This window comes from Mytilus galloprovincialis, chromosome 10 (assembly GCF_965363235.1).
Source record: "Mytilus galloprovincialis chromosome 10, xbMytGall1.hap1.1, whole genome shotgun sequence".
Lineage (NCBI taxonomy): Eukaryota > Metazoa > Mollusca > Bivalvia > Mytilida > Mytilidae > Mytilus > Mytilus galloprovincialis.
The window spans coordinates 35,340,291-35,359,265 of record NC_134847.1 but is presented as its reverse complement, the minus strand read 5'-3'; the positions used below and the strand labels follow the sequence as shown (position 1 = coordinate 35,359,265).

General features: G+C 32.6%; 2 long non-coding RNA genes across 2 annotated transcripts in view; both read left to right on the top strand.

Annotated features, from left to right (window-relative positions):
• The window catches only part of LOC143047462 (uncharacterized), a 233,588-nt gene that overhangs the window by 183,193 nt on the left and 31,420 nt on the right, over positions 1-18,975 (top strand). The window lies entirely within an intron of this gene.
• LOC143047460 (uncharacterized) lies at positions 8,173-17,435 on the top strand. Its single transcript, XR_012969561.1, has 6 exons — positions 8,173-8,227; positions 9,941-12,734; positions 14,072-14,135; positions 14,610-14,694; positions 15,395-15,533; positions 16,939-17,435. It is a non-coding gene; the product is annotated as an uncharacterized LOC143047460 (long non-coding RNA).

Here is an 18,975-nt window from a genome sequence, read left to right as displayed (position 1 = left end):
AGAGTGCAACTTTTGCGGATTGGTATACGTCGGTGAAACGAAAGGAAGGCTTAACAAACGTATGTGCGGTCATAGATCAGACATTAACCTCAATGTTAACGATATTCTATACCAGCATTTCAATTAGCCCGATCATTCCATCGTTTCCATGGCAGTTCGCATTATCGAAAAGATATACCATAGCTCTAACAATCCTAATCTTTCAACAACTCTCCGTAGACAAAAAGAGGACTACTGGATTAGACAATTGGGAACTCCGACACCTTATGGTTGCAATGACAAAATTGATGGTATAGGTATTCTATCTTGTCCTTCGTGTAACTCGGTTAATGTGATGAATATTTTCAACTCGACTCCTCGACGTAGACGCAGTCATGGTCATCGTCATTATACACCACCTTCTCTGCATGATGTATCTATTAATGACTTGCTGCCATTTATACAAAAGCCGTTAGGTATTCATCACATTCGCACGAAACTTTATTCATTACCCCTTTCAAAACTTCATTCTCTGTTCAATTTATGTTTGGAATCCACTGTTACAAACCCTCATTCAAACCTATACAAAATTACAGCTATAATGTCGGATATTGCAAGTCACAGACTTTTCAAGCCAGTCCGCATTGGCAAAGATGAAAAAGAGAAAAGATCTTTCCTTAATCTTTCCTTTGTCAACAAAGGTATCGATGGCGTCAACTTAGGCAATATCCTTCATCATAAATTAGTTCAATCGAAAATACCTCCTAATTTCAAAGACCAGTCTGTACCAATCATTTCTTATACCTATACCAAACCTATTGCAACTAAAATTTTCAATTACAAACACGTTTTGCAGGATCTCGATATTGACGACTTCAAGTCTAAACCTCCCGATTGCACTTGTGCTAGTTCCCAATTCACATATAATCCCGTTGGCCACGTTATTACCGGTGACCTCAACATTGTTAATAACACTTCTCTACGAAATGTGTTATCGAAAAGTCCGAAATATCGTGAGCCTAAATCCATCAATTGGAAATTCAACATTAAAAAGTTGATGGATTCAGTTGAGGATTATGCCAGGCAATGGGCTAAGCGCGAGAAGAAAGACGTAGACACTCTTTTCGAATGGATTAAGGCAGTGAGGTCGTTGATACAAATCAGAATTAAGAAACTGCTTGATAAACGAATTAGGTATTGACAATTCACTTGGAAACTCAACATATACCCTCATGACACTTACCAAAGAGGAAATCCTTTGGATTTTCAACCAAAGATGAAGAACTGGATCTGCCATCACTGTATTGGATACCTAAACTACATAAGTGTCCTTACAAACAACGGTATATTGCTGGGTCTTCCAAGTGCTCCACGAAACCTCTTTCTAAAATATTAATATTTATTTTATCAGCAATCAAAGACGGGCTTCAAAGTTATTGTGAAACTGCCTATTCTAGAGGGGGCGTGAATCAGATGTGGATACTTAAAAATTCCAAAGATCTTTTAGAGTACATACAATCTAACTCACTTTCATCTTGTAACAGTATTAAAACATTTGACTTTTCTACTCTGTACACTAGTATTCCACATTCCAAACTAAAAGACAAATTGAAAGAGTTGGTATTGCTTTGCTTCATAAAAAAAGAATGGCCAACGTAGATACAAGTATCTTATCTTAGGGAGGGATAAATCCTACTTTGCAAAGGATCACTCTGATTCGAACAAAAAATTCTCTGAAACTGATATTATCAAGATGCTTGATTTTTTTATTGACAACATATTTGTTACGCTCGGAGGACGTGTTTTTCAACAGACTGTCGGCATTCCAATGGGAACAAACTGTGCCCCTCTACTTGCCAACTTGTTTCTTTATTATTATGAGGCTGACTTCATGCAGGAACTTCTTAGGAAGAAAGATAAGAAGTTAGCACTATCCTTTAACTCTACTTTTCGCTATATAGATGATGTTCTTTCACTAAATAATTCAAAATTTGGTGACTATGTGGAACGCATCTATCCAATCGAGCTAGAGATAATGGATACTACAGATACAGTTAAGTCGGCCTCATTTCTTGACTTACATCTAGAAATTGACCATGAGGGTCGGTTGAAAACAAAACTTTACGACAAAAGAGATGATTTCAGCTTTCCAATTGTGAACTTTCCATTTCTAAGTAGCAACATTCCAGCAGCAACTGCATACGGGGTATATATCTCCCAATTGATACAATTTTCCCGTGTTTGCATTTCCTATCATGATTTTCTTGATAGAGGGTTGCTGCTCACAAGAAAGCTATTAAACCAAGAGTTCCAAATGGTGAAGTTGAAATCATCCCTTCGTAAATTTTACGGACGCCATCACGAGTTGGTTGACCGTTATGGAATAACCGTATCACAAATGATATCGGATATGTTCCTTACGTCGTAACTACAATCCCCTTCCCTTTCCTGAATGTGACCTACCGAATTAGACTATTTACTGGATTTGTTATCACATAAGCAACACGACGGGTGCCGCATGTGGAGCAGGATCTGCTTACCCTTCCGGAGCACCTGAGATCACCCCTAGTTTTTTGATGGGGTTCGTGTTGTTTATTCTTTGGTTTTCTATGTTGTGTCGTGTGTGCTGTTGTTTGTTTGTCTTTTTCATTTTTAGCCATGGCGTTGTCAGTTTGTTTAAGATTTATGAGTTTGACTGTCCATTTGTTATCTTTCGTCCCTCTTTTATACTTATATTGCCTCTATATATCACCACACTACTTGGCCTTTTATATTATGTAGAGTATCATTCACTATTATAGCGTTTATATAAAAATTATTTAAAGTTATTAGGAACGCACATGTATATTTATAGAATGCAGGCTTCATTATAAGGGATATGCTCTGTACATGAAACTGTCCTGAAAAACAAATGAAAAAGAACGACTGAAGTCAACGCTTTATTATGGTCATGGTCACCAACACGAATTAGTTGACCAACACGATGTATCTTATCAATTCAGCAAGGGTACTAGAATTAATAAAAGTGTGTGCCAGACTCGTGTTTCGTCCACAACAGACCAACTAGTGGCTCTTGAATCGAAAGGGCAAACAAGGCAACAAAACAAAAGATGTTGAAGAGCATTGAAGACACAATTCTGAATATATTTGTCTTAATTTTCACCACCATATTGGAATAAGATACCAGACTTTAAATCTACCGATGGTTTTTTTTCGATTTGACATATTAAATAAGTGATTCGCATGAAAGATATGCAAGAACAGCATTAAATGCCTTTTCTGTAGACGTAAAAAGTTTCCTTTCAAAGTTTATTTGTTTTACCTGAATTTAAATATATAGATTTATGATATTTAAACTTTGGTGAAATAAAGTGAGCTTGACATAGAATATAATTGATGCTTGAAATTACAAACACATTGATTTTCTCCTTTTATTTCTATATTAATTATTATCTGTAGTTTATACTGTTATTTTCAGGAGTTAAAGGAGATGGATCCATGTTTTTTCCCAATTTGATGATTATGGTTGTTAGTATTGGGATCTTCTTTTCATTACGAGGAAGTTAATCACAATGGACTCTACCGTGAATAATAACAGCATACAAAAAACTCACGAAGTGTATTTTTTTTCTCTAGAATACATGTACATTCTAAGGACAATTTGATACAACAAACTATATATGTAGCTGCCACGAGTATATATAATTATTATGTAACTTGCATCAAATGGTAAAATATGACTTACTTTTTTGCATTATACTTTATTTTATTTTTAAATTTTAATAATTTCAAATCCTTAAAAAAATATAACCTAAAGAAAACAGTTAGGTTACGATATTCTTTATCCTGTCACATTTATACTTGCAAATATCTACGCAGCAAGGCATTTCTTAAGTAGGATCGATATCACCCCTGTTTTTTTAACTGCTTCATTAAAATAAATGTTTCCAACCACAAATCGATCTTTAATTTTTATTTCAATTTCTACGATATTTATCATTATCGGTAGTTTGGTCTTGACTTTTGAAACTTTTGTTACTTTTATTGATAAAATGTGAAACATTGTAGATCGAGTTCGTCAACGCGAGTTTGCTGGTATTCAGTCTGGTCAATCACATATGTAGAGGCATATCAATGTAAACAAAGGAAATCATATGAACTCCAAAAGGAGTGAGGAATGGTGTGTCGATAATGTAAGCGTTCCCTGTTGTGCATGTATTAACTATCATGTGAATCCACACTGTTAATGATAAATTATAAAAAAAAAAGCAGTAATTTAAAAAGAAAAGGCGGAAGATAACAACGAAACATTCAAACTAATTGATGACAAACTGACGACACCATGTCAACTAACAACCAAACGTCAAACAACAGTATTAACAAAAACAATTACATGAAAAGGAAATCTTATGACAGAGCAATACGAACCCGAAGAAAACCATTCAAGTCCGGAAGGGTAAATAAAGGCAACAGTAGTATACCGCTGTTCAAAACTCATAAATCCATGGACAAAAACAAAATCGGAGTACCAAACTAAAACCGAGGGAAACGCATTAAATATAAGAGGAGAACAACAACATAACACCGAAACGTAACACACATAGAAACGGACCAAGCATCATACAAAACACCACGAGAATAACAAATATAACATGAAAACCAAATACATGAATTTGGGATAGACAAGTACCGTGCCACGTCTTATCTCAATTTCTCAAAAATAAGAGAAAACACAAACGACTCAACGTTAAAATGCAACACACACAGCAACGAACAATAATATAACAATGGCCATCTTCCTGACTTGGTACAGGACACTTTTAAAGGGGAATAAATGTGGTGGGTTGAACCTGGTTTTGTGGCATGCCAAACCTCGCACTTTAATGGCAAAGTTAAATATAACATTGAAATGACAGCATAATATTACAGGACTACAATACAAATTAAAAGAACATATTAGACAAAGAAAAACATGATTAATAGATAACAAAAAGCATCAGGTTTAAAATTCAATACGCCAAAAACCCGTCTTGTCCACACAAGACTTACAAGTGACGCCCAGATATAAAAGATCGAAAGTGAAAAAAGTACAAAGTTGTACAACACTGAAGATAAATAATTGAAAAGGTTTCGCCAAATACGGCATTGTTTTTATGCCCGGGATAAGAACATTCTTATTATATAGAACAATTCATGCTATTGCAAACAGTAAATTTTATCAAATGAATATGAAAGAGATATACATAAAGTATATTTAGAATATATAGAATTCTGAAGTATTAACTAATTACAGAAAACTAAACCCGAATACATAATGCTATTAAAGTTTAACACAGAATAGACACACCCGAATCAGTCCAGGCGTCAACGTAATTAAAAAAATGTGACGTCACATACGATGGCGAAAAGGCACAAACGTTATGCCACATTTGAATTTATGAAATTTAGAAACAGCTTGACGTCACATATGAAAAACTATCAAAGTGAGATAGAATTAGGATTGATTTAAGATTATATTAGAACTAAATACTGATAATTCATTTAAACAAAATGCATATTGCAATACTTATTAATAACAATTAACTGTAATATCTATATATGTCCAGTTTGTTATGAATCCAACTTCAAACGTAAATAATCGTACAAAATTTAATATAATTAATAAAGGCGGTGATTAATTTTTCTATCCGTAACACCTAAATATAATAAAAAGACGTCAACACATTTGACAAAATCCGATGAGAATTACAAATATAACATTATACATGTAAACTAAATACATGAATTTGGGATCAACAAGTACAGAAACACGTCTTATAGTAATGCGAATTCACATTCAGCAAAACAGTCACAATCGGGAATAAGTCACGTTTGGTAATTAAAAGATTAGACGACATAATGACAAACCACAATCTACCATGTGATAAAAATGTCCTAAGCTAGTTTGGTTAAAGAGACATCATATGGATCAACCAATTCGTGATGGTGTCCATAAAATTTACGGAGTGTCAATTTTAGTCTGTCCTCCTCATAACTTCGTTGGAGCAGTTTCTGCGTAAGGAGCACACTCCTGTATATGAAGTCCGTATAGTGTGAACAAGCACGTGAATAACGTATCAATTGTGATATGTAAACACCATACGAAGGGGGAGAGGGTATGTTACTGCTGAGAAATGGGAAATTGATAATTGGGAAGTTGAAATCGTCCCGTTTATCATAGATTTTCGTGTGAAGTCGTCCATCTACGTCAATATTGAGGAAAAGATCAAGGTATGAAGCAGTCCTTCTAGTATCAGTAGTATCCTTAATTTCAAGTTCACTGGGATATATGAGATGTAAGTATTGGCTGAAGTATGGGTTGTTCAATGATAAAACATCATCAATATATCGGAAAGTAAAATTAAAGAATTTCGCAAGGTGCTTTTTCTTTTTGTCTTTTAGAAGGTTCTGAATAAATTCTGCTTCATACGAACACAAAAACAAATCAGCCAGCAGGGGTGCACAATTAGTACCCATTGGAATACCGACTGTCTGTTGAAATATAAATCCTCCAAACTCAACAAATATATTGTCGATCAAAAAGTCCAGCATTTTAATAATATCATCTTCAATATATTTTCTGGAAGATTCAGTGTGATTCTTAACAAAATATGAATTATTGTATCCCATAACAAGAAATTTGTATCTACGATTCCCATTTTTATAGAAAAAGCTCTGTTTTATGAGATGGTGAAGTCGATCTTTCAACTGAGCATGGGGAATAGTAGTATATAGCGTAGAAAAATCAAAAGTTTTTATGTTGCTGCAAAATTGCAAAGATTGTGATCGAAGGTTAAGCAGTAGATCTTTCACATTTCCTGATCGATATGTCTTGTTGTTCATTTAAAAAACACACTCGGTGATAAGTCTAATTATGTGATGCCACATTCGAATAGAAGAAAACGATAATTGGGTCATATTCGTCGTCGTCTGTGACACCGATATTCCATAACAATCAACCAGCTCATACAATCGTCTGCAAATTTTTTGAAAATGAATCTAACTTCACCATTTAAAATCTTTGTTTAAGTACAGTAAAACATTGAAAGTAATATCCATTCACCAAGGTAATCATGATAGGAAATAAAGTTGCTGGAAAAACGTACCAACTAGGACATATAAACTTCCATATCCAGGGGCTCTTTGGATGGTTCTACATCAACATAAACATGTATAGCTTTGAAACCGATATTATCTTTGTTGTGGTAAAATTTTATTTTTGACCGACTCTTATTGTTTGATTCCAGATAAAAGTCAATATATGAAGCAGACTTAAGTGTATATATTTTATCTTTTATTTTGATCTAAATGGGATAGACGCAGTCAACATAGTCAACAAATGTTAAGGTGTTTTTTTTTTAGAGTATAACATTATTCAGCGGAACGTGAAGTTCGCGAATGACTTTTGCTTCTTTCCATTATTTTCAAGAAGCTTTTGTATTAGGTCCGCCTCATCAGAATAAATAGTCTGATTACTTATAAAAAAACGAAAATGAAACAGAAGTTACAAACGATATATCAAATGTCTAACCTAATGATACGACCCAACGAATTCTTCGTACTTTGCATGCAGAGTCTTTTAGTAAAATATCTATAATATGATACAATAAAACAGCGTTAGAGTAAATCCAATGTTTAACCATGTTTAAGATACACAGTTATAGCTATACGACTTTTGTGAATAAGCCTGTGTGAAAATCTTTTCTTTCCTTTTTAAAATTTAATCAACATCCACAGTGCAGGCCAAAGTTTGCTGATATAATAGAATGTAATTGTATCCATAAGATATACCTTCACCAATAGATAGCAAAGCGAGAAAAAAATCAGTATGCACATACAAACCCAAATTTCTTCCAAGGTCAACCTTTCGTGAGTTTTGTTACCCGAATTAGAACACACTCTAATACTTATACACGTACATAGTGAAAAAAATGTAATCTCAATAACGAACAAAAAATTAAATCTTCAGATATATTTTTTTATAAATTATTATCATAGGATGGATTGATGAAAAAGGGGACATACGATTATAAACAGAAACCAGGTTAATCAGCTATGTGATACAGATAATTCACTTTTGACTTGATAAATATTTACAACATTATTCTATATATCTATAGAATTATCTCCCCTGGCTTAGAAACATTAAATCATGTGACCATTTACCTTCCTTTTCCACAGAAATGTTCTATTTATAAGACTAAATTAGGTATGTAATTTTATCGTTTTATCTCTGTTTTATACACAAACATCCACACAAACACACATACTTTAACTGTGTAGTAGGTTTTTATTTATACTTTTTTTATTTTACTTTGAGCAACTTTCGTTTCAGTTGTTTTGTGAGATATGTTAAAACATGATATATAAGCAGTTCTGATCATGTACATGATGTATTTAAAAAAGAGATAGAATGTGTATAAGCCATTGAGAATCATTAATTGGAAAATCGCATTGTCAGCGGAATCAATTGTACAATTTGTGACAGAACTTTCTAAAACTTATACAGTAGGTTATATGATTAATATCTAATACGAGTGTGAAAAGCAATGCCAATCGAAAATTTTTAATAGACGTGTTACGAAATTGTATCTACTCGACGCTTAAGTTGACAAATAAGACTTTAAATGCCGGTATCGGATCAAAGCACACAAGTTATTTAAATATTTGAATTACCTGTGAATCATGGTGTTAAACTGCATAGTAATGATAAAAAGAAAACAAACAAAAATACTGAACTCAGAAGAAAATTTAATCGGAAAGTCCATTATAGCATGGCAAAATCAAAAAACAAAACAGATCAATAACGAATGGACAAGAGCTGTCATGTCCGCTTATATTTACTTCAATAACACACGTCTTTTTAAAAACTTTATCATAGCTAATTTCCTGTTGAATATTCCTTAAGCAACAATTATGTTATCATAGTTATTCCGTGAAAAATGAATGATATACCCCGTTTAACTTTGGAAATACATTTCCGTGGATTGTTTCTTTTGTTGACTAGTATATACTAATCTGTGTGATACCTACTAAGAAAAAGATTGATTTCCTTTATATTATTTTCATGTAAAATGTGACCGGTTTGACCCAACAACATCTTATATATATTCCTCCAAAGTTTCAAAATATTCCGTTTTGTAATTTTCTGAAGTACGAGTTATGCCCCTTGGAAAAACAATTGTAACGGAAATTGCCTTACATTAGCTTTGAAGCGTTCATTTCTTTAAGATTATTATACAAAGTTTTTACAAGGACAATAACCGAAAAAAAGTTTTTTTTTGTAATTATCCTTGTTCCTTAACAGATTAAAAAAAAGGCGGAACGCGGTAGACTTTGGTCATTTTCTTTTTCTTTCTTTTCTAAAATTTAATGTTGTATTTATACCATTCATACTCTTTAAATAAAGATTAACAACATTTTATGTGTTTAAGAATTACAAAAACTATATGTGAAAAACTTCTAAATTTTATAGTCGAAGTGTGTCGAGTAGTTTTTGGGGAATACAGTTTCAAGTTAAACATATGTGTTTCTAACCTGATGTGGATCGTATGCTTATTAAATTATAAAAACGACAAGTATGCGGTGATTGGAAAGATGGTTGTTACCGCAGTGAATTACTCATTATCGAGCACAAATATTTACGAAAACTGGTATTTGCTGTTAGTTCGCTCAGCATGCTACAAACATAGAGTTATTGACTCGGTGGTCAGAAGCTTTAGTAGGCCAACACCTCTTATGTTGTGTATGTCATTTTCTGAACATAAGCTCGTAAAAATAATGATATTGAATTTAAATGAAACTTGAACTTTATATTAATATTAAAGGCCTTAAAAATAAATTAAATTATAACCAATAAAGTATGCGAGACATTTCAGAATATGTTTAGAGTATTCATGTAAGTACATGCAATCTATTTTAGGATGATGGCCACCAATTGGGGTATTTGTGGTGTTTGTGAAAATCTTCAGATTACCAAACCTTCAGTAGTATGGTGTTCCGAATGTGACGAAGGACTATGTGGAGATTGTAAGAAACATCATGCGGTTTCCAAGGCATCAAAAAACCATGAAACCGTTTCTATCGCCAAATACAAAAACTTACCCACCGAAGTCCTGCAAATCTCTCAGACGTGCAAACTTCATAAAGAGAAATACGAGCTGTTCTGTGTAAAACACGATTATCCTTGCTGTAAGAAATGTGTGAAATCTCACAACGATTGTAAAGGTTTAACCGACATAAATGAAATAATAAAAAACGTAAAAACGTCAAACGCATTTAATGAAATCGAACAAACCCTGCAGGAAGTCGTCGAGAATATTAAACGACTAAGCACGAACAGGAATGAAAATTTAAAATCTATAGAAAAAAAGAAAAGAGAAATTGAAGCAGCAATAAAACAAACCAGGATAAACGTTAATCATCACCTTGATAAACTTCAGGATGACTTGATTAAAGAACTAATGACAGTTGAACAAAGAGAAAAAAGCAAAATAGAAAAATTGTTAACTTCTCTAAATAAGAAGGAAAAAGAGATCGTTGAAGTACAAGAAAATTTTGCCAGTATTAAACATCATGCGTCAGAACTTCAAACATTTTTAACAATGAAAGATATCGAAAAAGATATTATAGGCGAAGAAAAAGTTATCAAATCGATTGCCACAAGTGACTCCACAAATCAAGTCAATATTTCATGTCAGATAAACAAGTCTTTGCAACAAATCACAGATAGCGTGCAGAAGTTTGGGGAAATATATGTTTGTTCTGATCCATGTGATTTTTCGATTCACAAACGGAAAGACAGACAAGCCCAGATTATGGTCACTCTTCCAACCAGAGATATCGACAACCTGACTCTGACATTAAAGAAACGTATCAATACAAAGTTGTCACATGTTTCTGGTTGTTCATTGCTTCCTGGTGATCGGATGGTACTATTATCTTATATAGGCAATAAATTAACAGTACTAAAGTCTGACGGATCAAAAGATTTTGAGATAAAGAACATTGGTAGCACGTTTGATGTTGTATTTATTGGTGATGATTCTATTGCTGTAACTTCCGGCTTTTCAAATCAGATTAATATAATCGACTTAAAGAAGAAATCAAAGACGAAATCAATAAAAGTTGATTCATATAATGGTGGAGTAGCATACACAGATGGATATTTAATATATTGTGCCAGAGATAAAGGAATACAGATGATCAGTCTGAATGACGAAACAATTACCAATGTTAACAATACCAATCTTTCAGATCTTGCGTACATTACAACATTCGGTGACAAATTGTTCTACACAAATTTCAATAACAGCGTAACCTGCTGTGATTACCATGGTCACATACTGTGGACGTTCTGTGATGAAAGTGTTGTGCGCTATCCACAAGGTGTCTCTGTAGACAATGATGGTAACGTGTATGTAGTGGGAGGTAATACTAGCAATGTGGTTGTTATCTCTGCTGATGGACAACACTACAGACAAATCCTATCAAGTGAAGATGGACTGTGTGTCCCATTAGCTCTGCATTATGACACGTCTACCAATGAATTGTTAGTTGCAAATCCATCCAATGAAGCCTTTTTGTATGACGTTAAATAATAAGACATGAAGGTTGACCCTTTTTAACCTTACTCAACATTTTCTTCATCTCGTTTACAAATATTATTTTAATTGAATTATATAAATTGTTGTGATCTAATTAAGATGTGTTTAAAATTAATTTATAGTGTTATTAACTGACAATTTCTGTATTGGCCCTGTTATAGATTTGAGATTAGCTGTATTGGACCCGAGACTCGACGACATCTTATCGAGATTATACAGAAAATTTAAACTTCTAAGGATTCATTATTATTCGTGGGGTACAAGTTTTGGTGGATTTCGTTGGTATAGATATACCACAAATTAAAGTTATGAGACAGCAATTCATCTGCAAAATAGATTTAAGGACAGTTCCATGTGAATAATAGTAAATGTCTGTCATATGTTTTCGAGACAGCAACTCATCGAAAAAAAGTATATAATGACAGTTCCGTATAAATAAAAGGAGATGTCAGACAACATCCCGACTTAAGGTATCCGACCCATAATAAAGATTTATGGAAAATTTTCCGGAGTTTACCGAGGTGTAAATTTTTTCAACACCTCGATATTTTCCGCCTAGTAAGCGAAAGTATAGTTCTTATTTTTAAAATGACGATTAAAATATCAGAAAGGCTTAATTGAAGTATATTTTCATTAACTATAGAGTAAACGCTCATTTTTTCTATAAATTGTCCAATTTTGACCATCCGGAAACAGAAGTTATGGTAAACAAATATGGACGACTCGGTCGGATGCCAAGACAGACGAAGGCGTTTTACCGAAAATAGTACGCCGATTTAAGTCTCTTCGTCTTATCGTGATGCGGAAATAATGTGTGCAGTTTGGATGCAACTGGTTGTCAAATATGTTGTACCGGCATAGGAAGATTAGTTGATAGAAGGAAAGTAAACACATCTGACACGCACTTGTCCTTTTCATCTGGCGATCTGCTCTGGGAGACGATTTGAATGGATCGTTCATTTTTATGTTTTAAAGTTCTGTATTCATATGTTAAGTGTATATCTGGATGGAATTGAACCGACTTTCTTATGGTTCCTAACATGGAGAACCTAGTAAACCAAAGGCCAAGCTGATGCCAAGCTTCAGTGTAAAACTTTGAGCAGGTGCCAGGTAATTTGCATTTACAAATCCAAACATTTTAAATCCGAGTTGGACAACATTGTCATGTTAATTATGCCCCACGACACCAGCTTGTCTGGCAAAACAGCCGTTAGATGTCATAGTAATCTAAACTAGATACATGTATGAAAAAAATGATTATTTAAAAAATAATCCAGGTCGGTCAGTTTATATCTTTGTAAAAATTGAGGAACAAACCACCCAAGTCAAGGCAAAAAACAAATACAAACATATTGATAACAATTGCAAGAAAGCATTAAACAAAAGTGCAGTAGAACTAAATAGGAAAACATGCATGCCATCAGATAATTGAGGGATTCAAAACAAGGCTACCCTTCAACATGATCAAAAGTTGAATTGCCATGGTACACATACAATGTACATGTATGATCATCATGTAGCATGAACCATCAATGGCTGTTAAACTTGTCACATTGACACAGACACTGCCACAACACTAATTAATTGATACATGTATATACTTAGTAGCATGACTATATTAATATATTTAATAATATCCATCTAAAAATCATCTAATAATTTAATCAGTATTTGATTAAAAGTCAAATGCTCATGTACACGATGTAGGATACAAAGAAACATAAACGAAGAGCAAACAAACAATTGAACGTTCATATATACTCTTCAAAAATACAAAATAAATCTTTGATTTACCCACTCCTGTAAATACTCCTGATTACCCAGTATGGGGTGTTCCTTAGATAGGAAGCTCATACACACGAAAGAAAGAAAGACATGTATATATCTGGGAGTTTTTTCTGTTTCATTTCTATGAATGTAAGAAGAAGTTGATACTTTACATGTACAAAACAATGTACATGTACTTCCCATTTTAATCTGATATCCATACTATACTTAATTTTTTTTATACAATAACTAGTCGAAAATTTAAATACAGACAAATATTCAACGACTGAGCGAATAAGACACAAGTTCATCAAGGTGCATTGTCCCTGGGTAAATTTTCAGCGTTGTAAGGTACTTGGTTGTAAAGCTTTTCAATATTTGAATTCTTTGATTATTTATTCTTTTTATTACATCATGTACATGTACATTGGCAAATAGCATTTTTACAACAAATATTATTTTATTATAAAATGTATGTGTTTTTTAATATATGTCCAGTTTTCACTTTATTATATTTGGTAAGAAAATTTGTATTATAAACTAACAAACATCATTTGTACATACATACATGTACAAATGATGTACATGTACATTGTACTGCTACATATATACATTCCTTATCTATGTGCTATCTAAATAAAGAACATTTTTGTAACAGAAATTTATATTTCATTTTTTAGAGAAACCATTCTTGTTAAAGATGTGACATTAATCCCTCCAAACCTACAAAACACAATTGATTAGGTAAGTAGCAGATTATCTGAGATATTTTTGATTATCATCCCAAGAAATGTAGCATACATGTATTACTCTTCTTTCATTTATATGATCATGAAGATACATGTACCTTGTAATTTGTACAGTTGTATATATGTATTTCTGCCATCTGTCACTGTTAATTTAAATGTAGATTAGGGGTCAGTAAATAATCAAACATGATACATGTATAAAGACTAATCGTGTGTATTTTCATTAACTAATACACAGGGTTTTTTTGTGTTCAGATTGATAGCAATTTTGTTGTCAATTGTTGTAGTGTCATTGATTTATTTAAATGAATGAAATAAATGGTTGTACCTAAAATTATTTGAAACATGTCTGAACTTAACTTATATATAGATACAATTAGCATTGTATAACTAATTTTCATTTACATTTATATATCTGTATGTACATGATCAATGTATCAATGATGACAAGGAACTTTTTAAATTTCAGAGATGCTAATTAACCTTGGTAATGACTGTGGAGAACTTATGCTACATTTACCTAATACACAGACAAACACAGATGCCGGGCATAGGTAATAAATAGAGCAGTTTTCTAAGATACATGTTCATGTTAATTGTTATACATGTATCATGTATATTATGCCTTGTCTTTACTAAAGATAGATATGAAACATGAACACATATGTACATGTTACATGTTTACATGTATTAGAGAGTTATCTAACCTGTTTAAAAGCTGATAACTATTTAGTACTATCAGAAAATTTAGTCTATTTGTTTCTCTATTTGTCCATGATGTATCTTATAATGGATAGAGTTTGAAAATTAAATCTATAAAGTTGGATAAAATATTCATAATGCTTGCATTGGTACAAAGCCATTTTGAAAACAAGAAGATGTGGTATGATTGCCAATATGAAAACTCTCCCCAATACATGTACTTCACATGACATATAAAGGAACCACTTTAAGTCACCATACAACCTTACACAATAAGACAAACCCATACTACATAATCAGCTATAAATTTAAACAATTCAAAGGAGAAGACTAAATACAATTGCTGAATTATTGGTTATACAGCATTAAAATACAACTACTGAATTACTGGTTCCTGACTTGGGACAGGCACATACAGAATGTGACAGGGATATACTAGATTGAACTTTATTAAAAAATTACCCATTATCAAACTAAAAATGCCTATTACTAAGTGAACTCAGATTACTCTGCTGTTTACATATTTGTTAAAATATAATTTACTTCTTGTAGAAATTAGCCTGTGAGATCAAGATGCAGATATATCCACCAGATACCAAATGCCACACCAAAGCAGACATTTTCGAATGTTGAGGGACCAATGAATACATCTACATCCTTCATTGTAATGGACTTTGAAACAACTGATTGAGTATGTTAGCTAACATTTAATCAATTACAAGTACACACCCGTGATATCGCGGGTCCGTGACTGAATTAAAGTATATAACTATGCCTAAGCCTTATTTTAGTAATTGGTATTATCATCTGATAAAGTCATGTCGATTATAAGATACACAGTTTTCTCTGCTTTCAAATCTTTCTGTTTGAAACTGTCGACCTGGAACTTATCAATTATTGGAAATATTAATTATTTGGAAAACAAAAGGTCCAGGCTATCAAGGAATGGGGTATTTTTTTAATCAACAGCATTGTCCTATATTAGTTATCTTAGAAAGTCTTGCTGATTGCTGAATAAAGCTACAATAGGGAACAATTTGACAATGATTGAATTTAGTAGTGTCAGTCCTTTGATTATGACCCGTGTAGCAAAATCCTAAATACACCGTTTGGTGGTGCGCCTGTCAAATGCGGAACGTACAGATAAGGTAAAAGCTAACAGGTGAATATACTATTGGTATCGGTATTGGATAAGACCCCGAACTTGTTAATTATTGGCAATATTAATTATGTGGAAAACAAAAGGGTCTGGAGTGGTGTAATTTTTAATCTACACCATTGTCCTATATTAGTTATATATAGAGTTAAATTCTTTGATTTGTCGTGTTTACCCGATGACGGCTGACAAATTGGACCTCTTAATTTTAGTATTTTAGATGTTTGAACAGTGCTACACAACAGCCTGGGTGGATTTTGCTTTTTCCACCAGCCCACTCCAGCTATAATCTCTTTTTTTGTTAAAATATTGATATCTAATGGTTATCTGCTTTTTTCAATTGATTGTACTTGCAAGTCTTTTGATTAAACAAAAGAAATTGCATGCCCACTCCTATGGGTGGACAGAGTTGACAAGCTAGAAAGTTTGCCCACTCCCACTGTGGACAGGTGGACAAAGCAAAATTCACCTGAGCTGAAGTGTATATTTGAAAGTCAATGACTTCTATTAAAAAAAAGAAAAAAGAAATCTAGAACTTTACAATCTTTTTTTTAATACCCCTATTTATATACAAAAGAAGATGTAATATGATTGCCAAAGATACAACTCTCCACAAGAAACCAAGTGACACAGAAATTAACAGCTACAGGTCATTGTAAGGCCTTCAACAATGAGCAAAGCCCATACCGCATATTCAGCTATAAAAGGCACTGAAATGACAAATGAAAAATAATGCATGGTGGGGGTGAAATAAAAAGAGTCTTCTGACCCCCTCTCCCCCTACATTAATTTCTGGAACATCCCTCAGTGTTGTAACACATAAACATATTTGGTAGTCAGATTGCTTTCAACCATATACTATAGTGATATTTTTCTTCTTCAGAATGCTAAATTTAAAAGTTTTAATTAATTTGTGATGAATTATCTTTTTTACTTCCAGTTAGGAAAGATGTTATTTCTCATATCAAAGAGATAGAATATGAAACTGTCAGCCAGTATTGATATAATGTGGTACTAAAATTTCCAATACCATCAGAGGCTGAAGACATAACAGGAATTGTGTGGGATTTGACCAACCTTAGACTAAAAAGAAAAGTTGTTGCTGCATTACAGATATTTTGAACTCAGCAATTTTTATTAATGTTTTTAATGTTAATTCTTTCTCTTATGAATAATATGATATCTATACTTGCAATGCGCATGAATTGAAAGTTCCTCATGTCAGTAAATCTGTTTTCCCTTGACATTGACCACATTTATGGATCAGCGAAAAACGTTATGTACCCATGGTCAAGTCCATGTATCAGATTCAAAAAGCAATAGGTCTGCTTAATTTGGTATACTGTGATTGATCTTGATCTCATTGTCATGGTTTATTGATCAATGTTAATATTCAAAAGATTTAATATTGATTGTACATTGTGTATATAGATATGATAATATTTATATGTATCCTTTGAACCTTCATGACCATGTTATACTTCATGTACAAATAAATATTGAAATGTGATAGAGTTTATTAATATCATTGAAGAAGATTATTTCTATTATTTATTATGTGCATGAAGTAGGATAAACACTTTCTGAAATATTTCATGGGAGATAATTAACCTAACTGAGTTCAATGTTGAACAGGAATGATGGGGTATTTTTTAATGAGCTCTAGTTAATGCTGGTGTGAAATATAAGAAAATGCATCATCAGTCTGAGCCCTAATGCTGTCATGTGATGTCTGGTGTTGCACATTGGACAAAATCGAAAACATGTAGCAAAACCATAAATATTGTCCAACATGTTTAACCCCGCCATATTATGTATGTATGTGTCTGTCCCAAGTCAGGAGCCTGTTATTCAGTGGTTGTGGTTTGTTTGTGTGTAAAATATTTGTTTTTTGATCATTTTTTTTTTAAATAAGGCCGTGAGTTTTCTCGTTTGAATTGTTTTACATTGTCATTTTGGGCCTTTTATAGCTGACTATGCGGTATAGGCTTTGCTCATTGTTGAAGGCCGTACAGTTACCTATAACTGTTTATTTCTGTGTCATTTTGGTCTCTTGTAGAGAGTTGTCTCATTGGCAATCATACCACATCTTCTTTTTATTATATACTTTTGAAATATGAGCATAAAGGAGAGAATGTTCATATTTCAGGTCCTAAAATTACCTTGACCTTTGACCTTTTGACCTCAAGGTTGAAGCTAATCCTTTATCTAATGCATATCATAAAGTTATAATTAACAAATGTAATGAAAGATTACAGTACATAAAGGTAAGTTTACTATAGAAAATTGAGCAAAAAAGGAGGTCATTGTCTAATTTTAGCTCCTAAAATTACTTGACCCTTTGACCTGTTGACCCCTAAAGGTTGAAACCAAACCATGATCTTTTGAATATCATCAAATGGTTTTTATATACAAAGGTTGTGAAGATTATGGGACCAAAAGGTAGATACACTTTTGAAAATTTAGCAAAAAAGGAGATTTTGGTTGATTTTAGCTTCAAAAATGACCTTGACCTTTGACCTTTTGAACTTTACATGTCATAAATAGCATAGTTTATTCTTATTATAAGAATATATGAAGTATGGTTAGTTTTTCTAAAGATTTACATAAATTATATCAAAAAACATCAGAACAGGGATACCAAGTCTCCATTTACGAACTGTGACCTTGACATTCTAAATCAAAATTTCTCGAAATTGGTAGGTAAAAGTTTCTAAAAATTTTTTTAAGGATGGAACAATATATAAAGTTAATTTAAATGTCATTTTCAATGCTCTGCTAAAATATTCACTTTTGAACTAGTGAAGATATAAAATTGACAAATTTTATACTTTTCTCCTTTTTCTATTATTAGTAACAATAACACAGTTCTAAAAATAGAAAAGCAAAAAAACAATTTATTTTGTATGTTTAATTTTACAAGGTTACATGTAAGGTTCCTTTTAAAAGATAGATTAGTAAATTATACTATATAGAT